The 13,479-nt window shown below is 38.7% G+C and overlaps 1 protein-coding gene across 7 annotated transcripts in view; it reads right to left on the bottom strand.

Moving 5' to 3' along the window:
• Positions 1 to 13,479, bottom strand: part of KIAA1671 (KIAA1671 ortholog) — a 143,930-nt gene that overhangs the window by 51,209 nt on the left and 79,242 nt on the right. The gene's annotated exons all lie outside the window — the stretch shown is intronic.

Genomic DNA, 13,479 nt, shown 5'->3' with positions numbered 1-13,479 from the left:
ATAAACACAGATTGATTTAGTACTCTAAAATTTTCCACCCAACTCAGTCCCCTGCTGAGATGTAGTTAAACTTTAGAGAACCAGCAGTTTTAAAGTGGTAAATGGGAACTGCCATTTCAGGAGCACATTTGGGATGTGCACATGTGAAAATATTGGCATATTAAAATTGCCCATGCCTCTGTCTTAGAATATAAAGATTTATTGTTTTATTTATTTTTATATATTTGTGGCGAACGATTGCAAACCCTAAAGAGATATGCTATTATTCCTAAAACGGTAAACAGTTAATTTTTCCACATGCAACAGAATATCCACCAAGTCCCATGGTGTAAAGTATTCTGACAAATTAGAATATCAGCCACTACAGTTCCATTGTTGCTATGCAACCAAAAGACTGTCAGAGCCATACACATTTTTTCTCTCCGCCCACTGGCATATGATAACCAGTAGAATCGCTAGTGTTAAAGATCTGCCAATATTTCCTTTATAAACCATGGGAGTTATTTTTAGAGGTAACTGGTTTAGTGTTTCAGTTTTTTCAAATCATATTGTGCTGAGGTATAGCACAGATTCAGGCATGAACCTGAATTCTAATATTTTTTCACAAAGAATGCACAGTAAAATCCAAGTACAGTAGTCTTATATTTACAGACAAAATTACCATGGTGTCACAGTTTTTGTCTCCGCCACTAGGTCAAAATGACTTGATTGTAAAATGAAAATGTTGAGAAGTCAGCAGTTGGGGCTACCTGGCCTAAGTAAAGAACCCTAAACCTTCCCCCAACCCCAAAACACAATCTGAAATATTTCAGTCAGGAAGGAGTGATCTCAGTGCTACTGAAACTTTAAATTATTAAAAACAATGGGCCCCCGAGGTTGCTAGATCCTCTTTTCTGAAAATAAGTGGGGAGGAGGGAGGGAAGGTAGAACAGGTTATAAAGAGGGAGGGAGAAGGCTACCTCCTGAAGAGATGACATGCAACCACTGGATGACCCACAGTTGATCAGAAAGAAGCTTGGTCAGACAGAGAAGTCTGGCTACTTAGCAAAACCTTCTGGGGTCTGCCAACCAATTAACTGAATTCAGGGGAAACAGCCCAGATGCAAAAGCTAGACAATGGACATACATTGTAGCTACTCTTCATTGCAAGAGCTTTTGTTTGCATTAGTGTCCCATTAAAACAGTGAATGGTTTAATTTTATGGTATGGGATATATGCTCTAACTGAACATTTTAAATCAAATGGTCTCAAACCATTGTACTGTTAGTGGTGATGCTCCTTTGGATTTTAAACAAAAATGTACACCCATCAAGCTGTTTATTAATCTTCCTAAAACCTTGTTAATATGAAAGCCAACTTTAAGCAGGATAAAATGTATTGTGCTTGAGCACTGTGTTTCATAATAAATCCAACTGAAATTAATATTTTTCAGGGTTATATACAAGTGTTCTACAATACAATGTGCCATGATTTCTAAGACTCCCTAAATCAGATAGCGAGTTAAATATCAGCCTGAACGTTCATTTTATTGCTTTCGGCCATTTAAGATCTATCATTCATTTTGTTTAAAAGTGTTTTCCATTTTAATTCCAATCAACTTATTTTAATCGTGTGACTTTCGAATAAAGCATAGTACATCAGCCACGGAAAAGCTATGTACAGTACTACAGAAAGCTTGAGTGGCTTACAGATCTATCAAAATCCTTGCAACATTTCAACAGCTCACCGTGTAACACAAGTGTTCACTGGGCAATGTTCTTACCACATCAACTAGCTACACTGTTTGATTTGAATGTCTTGTTTATCACAGTTGGAATGTGTAGGGAAATTGGGTGGGATACACAATGATCAATACTGCTCTTATCCCATACTGAAAGGTGCAATCAACTATAGTTCCAGTTTTTTGCTTTGACTTAACTTTCTACTTGTTACTGCTACACAAAGTCAAGTCCCATTGAAATCCCTGGGTGCAAGGGACCTACAGATACTGTATTGCCAGGGTAGGAATATTTATACCTTAACTGAAATATCAAGCTGTGCCACAGCCCTAAACAATACCTTTGTTAACAAACTTCACTGTATTATTTATTTGTATTAAAGCAGTGCCTAGCGGCCCCAGCTGCGATCCATGCCAGTGTAAATACATAAGGGAGAGACAGTCCCTGCCCCAAAGAGCTTACAATCCAAACAGACCCGGCAGAGAAGGTAAGTGATTTACCCAAGTTCAAACAGCAGTTTATAGCAGATCTATCAGAGAATCCAGATTTTCTGATTCCCAGTTCAGTGCCTTCTCCACTAGACCACACTGCCTTTCCAATCTGGGCTTGATCCTGCAAGGTGCTCAGCACTGCTGAACTCTTTAAGAACAGTGAGGCAGATTCCTCACTCCAACCACCACCACACACTCCTTTTACAATGGACAGAGTGGAAACTACCTGCACTTCCTTTGCGGAGCATCCCCTTGTGTTGGGGAATCCCTAGTCTGTGTAGCCCTGTTTTTTCTATGCCAATTTCCTCCTAGGTCTGATATAAGTACAGCTGGCAGAGAGCTCCTTGAGAGTCTGCTGCTCTAACCTACATCAGGGCCAATAAGAGAATCAGGGAGTTGGCTACTGTGCCAAGCGTATCTTGGCTACAGCAGAGGATCCGGCCAAATTAATCCATGGGAACTCAGGTTCAATGAAGAAGCTAGTTAACTCCGTGGAATGGGACCCAATTAAAACCTTTGCAATTATGCTTATATTTGTGTATGATCAACTTTTTTATTAATTTGCTTATATTTGTGCATTATCAACCTTTCCACAGCAGTATAAATTTCAAAGGCTTCATATAGACTATCTTCAACAGGCATACCCTGAAAAAGGAGTTGCTTAGACCTGCAGAGAAAACTCCTATAATTTAATAGAAAAATCAAGTGATTTTAGTGCAGGGCTGGAGACAGAAGTAGAGGGCGATACTGAGAGTGATAGAATCATAGACTATCAGGGTTGGAAGGGACCTCAGGAGGTATCTAGTCCAACCCCCTGTTCAAAGCAGGACCAATTCCCAACTAAATCATCCCAGCCAGGGCTTTGTCAAGCCTGACCTTAAAGACCAATTCTTAAAAAAAAAAAAAAAAAAAAAAAAAAAAACCTGTCTAAACCAAATGAGCATAGCATTAGAATACTTCCCCAAATCAATTATGGATAGGAAAATAGAGCAGAGTATTGGGAACAGTGGGAAATGTTTGACACATGAAAGAATTTAATAGTCCAGTGCTAGAGATCAGTTTTACTTTTCATCCAAGGCACTAAAGATCTTTATTAAATATAGATACAGCAAGTACATTGGGGAGGGGATCTTATTCTTGTTTAAAATAACACAAACTAAGACAGATTTCTCATCCCCCATTAACTGCATCTTCAATACTTTTGCAGAATGTTCCTCTACAATTTATCACAATTCTTTGCAATGAGAGGAAGTAGCTATCCCTGGGGAAGTTATCACTTTAAATAGCACAGAATTACTGGGATTTCTTAAGGCACCATAAATAAAAGGCTGCAAACACAAAGCAAGAGCAAACTTTGGTAACTGCTTCAGTATAGAATTGAGTTTGTTTTATCAACAGTTATATTCTTTCTAAAGAATTCATATTCTGTTACTTAACTTTCCCAAAATGTAGCTCGTGTGCATTAATCTGATCTTCTAGGCAGCATTATTTCTTATAATTTCAACAAATCTACACTGGATATTTTTAGGGTGGCCATTGCATGGAGTTTAGATTAAATTAATGCACTATATGTAGCTTTACTAATTTGGTACATTTGTTCATTCTCTGAAGAGGCCATGAGCTCACCTGCATTTCAAGACATTAAACATTAAAGATGGATGGAAAAATAGGTGAATAACATTTGCTATGCAATGAACACAGTGCTGCTGGCTAATTCAGAAGGCCTGATGAAGTTAGTGGAAATAATATATGAATATGGCAAAAAATACGGACAAGACAAAAGCTATGGTCCTATGTAAGGACACTAGGAAAACATGCAAAATTCCAATGAACAACACAGCCATACAGCAAGGGGAAGAATAAAAACTTGATGAGAAAAGGGACATAAATCTGAAGAGTAAATTTTGACTTTTAAAAACATATATTTGGTCTCTGTTAAATTACAGCTGTGAAACATGGACATTCAAACAATCGATAATAAAGAAATACAGTCTCAAATTATGGTGTTATAGAATAATTCTGAAAATATTATGCATAGACTACATAACTAATGAAATGTACTGGTGATGACTGGAACTTAGCAAATGCTAGTTAGAGATCTTATGAAATGAAAGATTCAACTTGCAGGGCACATTTTAAGAGTTTCAGCGAGTGATGTATGTTTATGGGCACAGGAAAGGAAAGTTGATGGCAGAACGTGAGGCAGAAAAAGTAGATATTGGATGGACAATGTGATATCCTGGGTGGAGCAAAAGGATTGTTCATCCACAAAGATTAGCAGAGGGTTGTACAGAATGGGCTATCATGGTTGCAAACCTCCACTAATGGAGATGCCACATAATAATAATAAGAAACATTAAAGAAAGTTCTGAATGGAATCATAAAAACAATTTTTAGAATGCAAGTGCTGGTGCAAAGATACATTCTTTGCAACAGATTCTGTTACTTTTATTCATGTTGACTGGTATCTTAGATAGCAAGAAGCCCTGTCAAAGTCACATTAATTACATAAAACTAGGAAAAAAACAAAAATGGGTCATTCAGTATGTGTAATGCCTAGCACAATGGGCGCTGATCCCCAATTGGGGCCTTTATGTGCTACTAGAATACAAGCGATAGTATTATTAATGCACGAGTATTCTACCAAACTCAATTGAAAAAAGTCTTATCACTTACCCCAGAGAATTTACCCTAGGAGTTACAGTAAGAGCCTCCCAGAAGTTCCTAACTCTCATTACTGGATAGAGGATGAGAGAAATACATATGTGAAGGAAAAACACAAGCCCAGCAGGATTAGAGCTGTGTGGCATTGGGCAGGCACCAGTGTCCATCTCAAAGAACTCAAACAAAATAGCACTGTATTATTCCTTCACAAAAGACTCAGAGGTCTATTCTCCCTGAAATGTGCACGTGCAGCTCTCATTAACACTAATGGGAGTTGGCATAAAGAGGAGAGCTCCTCACTCTCTTAACTGGATTAAGCAGGCTTATTTTATACTGTAACATTAGGAAGGAAATATGTACACTTGCATTAAAGACCCATGTTTGGGAGCAACACCTTCAAGTTATGGTATTTTCCATTAATGCTTCAAATACAAAGCTAGACACATTAAGCGATCACAGTTTTTCCTGACAGACATCTCTTTATGCTTAAAATAGGATAAAGTTTGACAAGTGTGTGATAAGTGAAAGTTCCTGACACTAAATTAGCAAATACTTAGACTCCATAAACTGTATGTTCTTCCTTTCAAAATTACACACACATAAAAATCCAACATCTTGAAAGAAATTCTAAAAGTACACAAAGTTGAGGAAATAGAAAGAATGTCAAAAGTAATGCAGAGGATAGAAGCCGATGAAATATGCACAAATATTCAATGAAACTAAGAAGAAAAAAATATTTGCAGTACAAAAATATTACTGCAATCAGAATAAAATGTATTTCAACTAATGTTTCTATTTAATTCACCTTGTTTAGGTCTTGCAGCTAATTGTACATAATTGTCTGCTTTTTTTCAAAATGTGAGAGAAATAAGTCTAACTAATAACTAAGTCTAAAGACATTTCACTGTTCGAGTGTCATTAGATGTTCATGCTGTAATAAGAACCTATCAAAATTACTAAGAACACTATCCTAGGCTTGCTTGCTCTCAAAAAAACAGAATCAAACTTCTTCCAATTGATTCTTCCAATCACCAGAGCTAGAAAGACTAATAAAAAGAAATCCTGGGTACTACTTTTCTTCTACTTTACACTGCCAGCTATGCTCATGGCCTGATAAACAGAAGAAAGACGTTATTAAGAATGAAAAACCATGAACTGCTTGCGTATTGGCTCTTGTGCAATCATTAATTAAATTCAACAAAATTTACTTTGTCATTGTAAAGGTCCATCTATTTTCATAGAAAAAAGACACACAACTGACTCATTCTAAAAAGCACACTTTCTACAGCGGTGCTATCCTCTTTGCTTTGCAATGTTTCTCTGCAAATTTAGAAATTAAATTGCAATAATTGACAAAAGTGAAAAAAATATTTTAAACTCAAGAATGATTCATTACTGTTCTTTGGGTGAATATTTTATTGGTATATAAAAATTCATTAAATACAATATTGTAAGTAGATACATTTACTATAGGTGAGCAATAATTTCGTAATAAAGTAATTATGTGCAGAATAAATAATTTAGGATAATTTTTTATTTATTAGACAGTTCGCATCCTTCCCCCCCTAAAAAATGTAAATCGGCAAATGAAACAGAGTTTCACTGTAGAGGACATAAAAGTGTCCAAGTAATTCAGTGCTCCCTTGAGTTAAATCATAGCAAGTTGATGTACCTCATTTTAATCACCCAGTACAGAACACTGGGCTAATGTCCCTTTAAAAACAAACTGTGTATTTAATGAGTATTGCCTACTCAAAGGGAATAGAGCATGCGTGGTTCATACATGCTCCAAACTTCGAAGTGCACATCACTGGGATCACAGTACACTCCTAAGACCTATGTCATGCATCTTCCCTAAGGATGCTGCCAGAACAGTGATGTTCCTACCTATCCACTAGCTCAGCACTAGGAGCACCATGGTGCCAGACAGACTTTATACAGAAAGAGGAGGAGATGGTGCTCCACTTAAAAAAAAAAGTTGTAAGTGGGGGAGAGGGAAGCATAAACGTCCAGTCTAAACTGATTTTTTCCAGACATGGAGGTTGAAATTTCCACCTCTCTTCTTACCGCCTCCATTATCACCATGTGCTAATCAGAGGAAGCTGGGGCACAATGAGGGCCTTTCCCAGGGCTGGGAGTACACCCAGTACACCTGTGCCACTTCTGGGCCAGACCTGAAATACCCAATTTGAATCTTTTTTCTAGTATGCAGTTGTCTGAAGTTTCCCTTTTCATATTCCACTGCATGAGGTCAGATATATGCTGTGACATACTATACTTTGGGGGAGCATCTTGTAACCCCCATTTCCTCATCTGTATATAATTCTGATATTGCATATAAAGCATGCCATGTGAGGTACCAGGGAAAAAGGATTAAGGGTATAAAACAGGACACGGGGCCCATGCTTCACCTTTCTCCTGTCCCCACCTATGCTGCAAGCAACAAGGACACTGAGAAGACTTAAGTTTCTAACAGAGGAGACTGGCCCAGGTTTCAAGGGTGAAATCTGTGTACTATGAACTGCAATATCCAGTGGAGTGAGAAAAAGTGCTTAATCTAGATGTTGCCCAGTCTAATAGCGTTGAGAGTTTAGACTGCGTGCTTATATTTTATTTTACTTTGGTAACTAACTCTGACTTTTTGCCTATCGCTTATAATCACTTGAAAGCATCCTTTGTAGTCAATAAATTTGTTTAACTGTTTATCTTTACCAGTAAGTTTGCCTGAAGTGTTTGGTAAAGGTGCTTGCTCAGGTTTGTGCTTTCCATTGATGAAGTGGTGAACCAATTAATAAATTGAGCAGTGCAAGACGGTATATTCCTGAGGTACAGTGCTGGAAGCTGGGGGGATTCAGCTGGTGCCTTTCTCTGTGTGATTCATGAGTGGCTCCGGGAGCATTCATGCAATTTAGCTGGATGTGGGGCTCCACATGCGGTTGTGCTGAGTGATAACAGCGCCTGGAGGGGTTTGGAGGGGTTTGCTGCTTGTCACTAGCAAAGCACTGAGAGAGAGTGTCCAGGCTGGAGAGATAAAGGGGCACAGCAGTCCCACCATCCCAAGCTGCACCCCAGGGATCCTGTCACACATGCATTTTACAAGTTTAGCATGTTTTGAGCTACTAATAAAAAAAGAAGAAAAAAAATAGGCATTTCATTCTTCTCAGCCAAACAGAATACATACAAATGTTCTCTTTGGCACTCTGAGGTTTCAAAAGGAGCCCATGTTTGACTAAAGGGTGGCTTTATGGCCATGATAAATACTTATGTAAATAGAATCAACTTAAACTGCACCATTACAGCAAACACCTCAGCCGCTCCCACTCAACAATATTTTGGGACTGTGTTTAATAGTTAGTTGAGCTTGCCATTTTCACAAATGTATAAATCCACCTGTTAATTATAAAAAATTTAAGCACTATGAGAGCTAAAAGGCTTTTTCACATTGTAAACAAATGTATGAAGTGTCTCTAAACACATTCTATAACGATTTGGTAAATAATGTATTGAACATTTGATAAATACATTTTTATTTCTAATTCTTCAATCTTAAAAAGTTTGGCAGAGGTAGCTGGGAAAGATACTGCAGTAACCAGAAGATAACACGGGCCACAGTTGCATTTTATGAAGTTAATAGATATACTAATACTTCTAGCAGTTACACACACCTTGGCTCCATACTTACCTCTGTTTTATTTTTAAAATCTATTATTTTCTTAACTACATTTTCATGAAGTAACCCCAACCAAAAATAACTCTATAGTAGTGTTTGCTCTAAAACCTAGTTTTTCCACTGTATCTCCATATAAAAAGTATTATAAAATTAATATCCAGGTGCTCACGGTGAGCATTCAGACCTCATCTGCTTTGTGTGTTGCCTGGAGTATTTCAATTATAAATCAGGGGGGGGGGAAACAATTTGAAGCATTACATTTTGAAAAGGTTAATTGGAATAGCAACTCAGAAGTTAAAAATCCACGGAGTTTTATAATACATGAAAAGAGTAGGAGAATAATTAAATAGAACTATAATGATATCCATTTTGTAACTAAAGGGCTTCCTGAAGAAAAAAAAATCCAACTGAAGAACGTAACAGATGTCAGTTTTCTCTCGGCTCAATGACCATCCATGGCCAGAATATGACCATTCATTCAAGAGCATATACACGTTTACATATCTAGCACACATTTTTGAACAAAATGTATCACAGGGTGACTGGATTGCTCATGAGTTTTGTATTGAAATATGAGCCTTTACTTTTAAGTCACCCATACAAACCCTGCTCAGATCAGTAACAAATGAAAGCAGATACTATCCAAAGTGTGGATTCTCCATCACTGACTATTTTTAATGCCAAGATTGGATGTTTTTGTATAAGGTCTGCTCTAGAAATTATTTTGGAGAAGTTTCATGGCCTATGTTACACAGGAGGTCAGACTAGATGATCACACTTGTCCCTTCTGGCCTTAAAAATCTATGAATGTTCACTGGTGTATGTGAAAATTTTTGGCCCCAACCTAATTCCTAGTACGCAAAAGATCTCCACATAGACAAGCTCAGATGACAGAAACTGAACCACCTTAACCCTTACTGGCAATCCTTAAAGGGCAGGGTTTAGATTAATTAGCAGTGGGTGTTTGGGGGAAGTCTTGAAACAATCCTATTTTTTGTATGAATGAAAGGCTTCCATTTCCAGGACCGTCCTGAACTTCATTAGCATTAAATCCAAACAAAATAATTGTCATGTGACCACATCAATTTTGAGTAAAAAGGAATGATCACAGGAGCAGAACAGAAGAACTACATGAAGGGACAGAAGAGATATGGCTAAAATATAACTAAGGCTAAGGTAACATGTACACATTTAACAAAACATATGGGCCACTGTCAAACTGAACTTCTTCAAAAACATCTTAATATATCCCACCATTATCCTTTCCTAAGGCAGGAGACAGAGGTAAAAAGATGTGCTTTATACAGTGTTCTGAAGGGTCAACAAAATCTGCCTTTGACATACCAAGGAGAAGAACAAATTCCAGAGAAGTGTCACTTCCAAGAAGTATACCCTGATCCATGCCTAAGAACTGCTGGCTCAAGCCCAACAGTAAATCAAATTCTGAGGTGGCATGGAGGGATACAGATCAGTCTCTGTAAAGGTTGTCTAGATACAAATCACAAGACCACAAACATCTTGAAACGCACCCAGCCATAAACTGCCTAGAGGGACACAGTTAACTAAAGTGCTTCTTAGTCACCACAACAGTCTACAAATCTAAGAGCAGTTGGTGTTGAACAAGCATGTGTAGACTGTTAACCTGCGTGAGTATAATCCTTGCAACAACCTCAAAATGTTTCCACATATTAATACAAACATAGCAGCAGCCAAACTTGCTGTCATTCAAGTCTCACTTTGAGCCAAGTACTGGGAAAAGCAGAGAAACTGTAATGTATGGATGTTACCCAAAAAAAAAAAAAAAAGTAACTAAGTAATACATCTCTCAGTGGAATCTAAATCACCCTCAGACTCCCCTTTTGACTTCACGTACACATAAAGTGAGAAGATGGCACACTATATGAGAGAGCCAGTGGGGCAGGTAAGACCAACACCTATCTTCAGAACCTTTCAGGGAGGAAAGGTAGCCACTGAAGTGCAATTCTATTCACTTTTGCCAGGATCTGCAGCCAAGCCAACAAAACATATACATAAAATTTTACTTACACACACACACACACACACACACACACACACACAAAATGTTGTCATTTTATTATTACCATGGTGCTTATAGGAAGTTAACTAGCTGATTATCATTAACTTGTGGGTAATTTTATGTCTACAGATAAAATCACTTCATTCACAAAACAATGAGTTGAGATCCAAGGGACTATAGCCAAGTTTTGCAGCTTCTATTTTTTGTTTGAAAATTATCTCATATAAAATTAAGACAATGTAGTTCAAGAAGAGAGATCCAATCGAGATACATCTTGTTTACACTGAGTTTTGGGAGCTCAGCTTTGTTTATCCCTTCAAAAGGGGAAGTGTCTTTTGACATTCCCAGGAACATTTCATAAGCAACATAATTTAGGCCCAGGAACATCATCAGTATTTCCTCCAAGATTTTTAAGAACATAAGAATGGCCATACTGGGTCAGACCAATGGTCCATCAAGCCCAATATCCTGTCCTCTGACAGGTGCCCCAAGGGGAATGAACACACAGGTTAACATCAAGTGATCCATGCCTTGTCACCCAATCCCAGCTTCTGCAAACAGAGGCTAGGGACATCATTCCTGCCCATCCTGGCTAATAGTCATTGATGGACCTATCTTCCATGAATCTATCTAGCTCCCTTTTGAACCCCGTTATAGTACTGGCCTTCACAACACCCATGGGCAACCCAATGTGTTCCCCCAAAAGTGGGAGAGGCTTGGAAAGAAAGGAAACAATACACCTGTGACTGCTGCTTTTGTTATAAGCAGAGACCAAATTATAGATGTGGCAGAGACAGCAGGTTTTATGGGAAAGGAATAATGGAGGTAGAAAATATGGCATAGCCAATATAGTTTTGACTTTGGATGAAACCATGGCAAATCACAGGATGATGTAAACTCTCAGCAGACAAATTAAATGTGGAATAGTAAAAGGACTACAGGAAAAAAAAGTCTCTCAAATGTCTTTAAAATGCTTTCTGCTGAATAAAGCCAAACAGGATATTTACAATCATAATCTCGCATTGTGGTTTGCATAGTTTATAGCTTAGTATAAACTGGCTCTTTGGTAGGACAAATGTACAGAGATTTAAGGATTCTGAGACTGGAATTTAGGGGCCATCTTTTTGTTCTGTGATTGAACAGCCTCTAACACAATAGGGTCCTGCTCCATGCCTGAGGCATCTATGGCACTATGGAATATAAATAATAAATTAAAAACATATTTGGGATCCTTATATCACTTGACTGACCCTGCACGAACAACAGTTCACACACACCCACACCATACACACAAAGAACTCAAAACAAATTAAAAATAAATAAATTAATCTATATATAGATTCTGTTGATTCAAGTTTCTGCTATCCAATAGTGGTCTCACATAAGGCCATCTATTCCTCTGGTTTTATTTTAGAAATACAGGTCTGAAATGATAATATTTTGAGATTAGAAGTGACTGCTGTAAAGTGCAAATTGGACTCACAATGTGCTCTGTATAAGGTCTTGTACCCTCATGTAAACTAAAAAACTAGATTTTGAATTAGGCATTTCCTTCCAGACTTCCTTCCTGAGGACTCTGTAGTTGAACCTCTTCACCAGGCAGCTAGAGGCAGAAAGAATCGTGTCAGGAAGTTAATGCTGCAAAAATTACTAAATCTGAAATTTTGAAGAGATGTAAACGAAGAAAAGAGCACCGAAGAGAGGGAAGGAGATTTTACAATAAAAGAACCTAACATTTACACCAAAAACAATTGTGTTGATCTATCATGGCGTCTATTCCCTGAGCTGTTACTCTAGTTATTCCCCTTCACAGCCCAGTATCTGCTTCTGCAAGATCCAGAAAGAAGTTACTGGCCCAGATCTTCAGCTGAAGCCAAGAACTGAAGCGTGGGGTCCAAGGAGGTGAAGGTTATTTTAAGTCACCTTTTCACTCCCTGATTTCTGGGATTTCTCTGTGCTAGGTTAGGGTTAAGCCACAGCCTGCACTAGCCGCACGAAGGGGGGAAGTATAGGAACTACTGAGACTCTGCCTCACCGGTGGATTGCCCTAGGCTAGAAAATCTTTTAAGAGACAAGTAAGCCTAAATTAGATTATTGGAGCATTGTGAAGCTGCCCAATGGCTGGGGAGGACCTGCCCCATCATGCAGTGTTTGTTACATCAGTCTGTGGCCATGGAAGTATAGTTACAAACTCTGGATGAAAACACGCCTGCAGGGTTCCATAGGAAATAAAAGAGAAAACACTGATTTTAGTACAAAATAATTAACAAACATGGCAAAATAAAACTATGAAAAAGAAGCACACAGTCTAATGCTTTAAGTATGATGCACTAAATCAGGGATCAGCAACCTCTGTCACGTGGCTCGCCAGGGTAAGCACCCTGGCGGGCCGGGCCGGTTTGTTTACCTGCCGCATCAGCAGGTTCGGCCGATCACAGCTCCCACTGGCCGCGGTTCGCCGCTCCAGGCCAATGGAGGCGGCAGGAAGCCGCATGGGGCAAGAGATGTGCTGGCCGCCGCTTCCCACCGCCCCCATTGGCCTGGGACGGTGAACCACGGCCAGTGGGAGCCATGATCGGCCGAACCTGCGGACGCGGCAGGTAAACAAACCGACCCGGCCCGCCAGGGTGCTTACCCTGGTGAGCCACGTGCCAAAGGTTGACGATCCCTGCACTAAATATTAAAATTTCTCAAAATGGAACCATGAAGCAACTCACATAGCAAGAAAAAACACACATGTGTTCATTTCACAGATCAGCCTGTCATCTCCTAATGAACTGTAACATATTTTAATAGGTATCCTGTGAGGAAGGTCCAGAGAGTTTCATAGAAGGGGTTGGTACAAAGGGAAGGAGTGGATACATTTTTTTTAAGTTAAACATTATTACTGAACTGTCT

Source organism: Chrysemys picta, chromosome 15, assembly GCF_011386835.1.
Source record: "Chrysemys picta bellii isolate R12L10 chromosome 15, ASM1138683v2, whole genome shotgun sequence".
Taxonomy (NCBI): Eukaryota; Metazoa; Chordata; order Testudines; family Emydidae; genus Chrysemys; species Chrysemys picta.
Note: the sequence above shows the minus strand (reverse complement) of the source record. Positions and strands in the feature narration are given on the sequence as shown.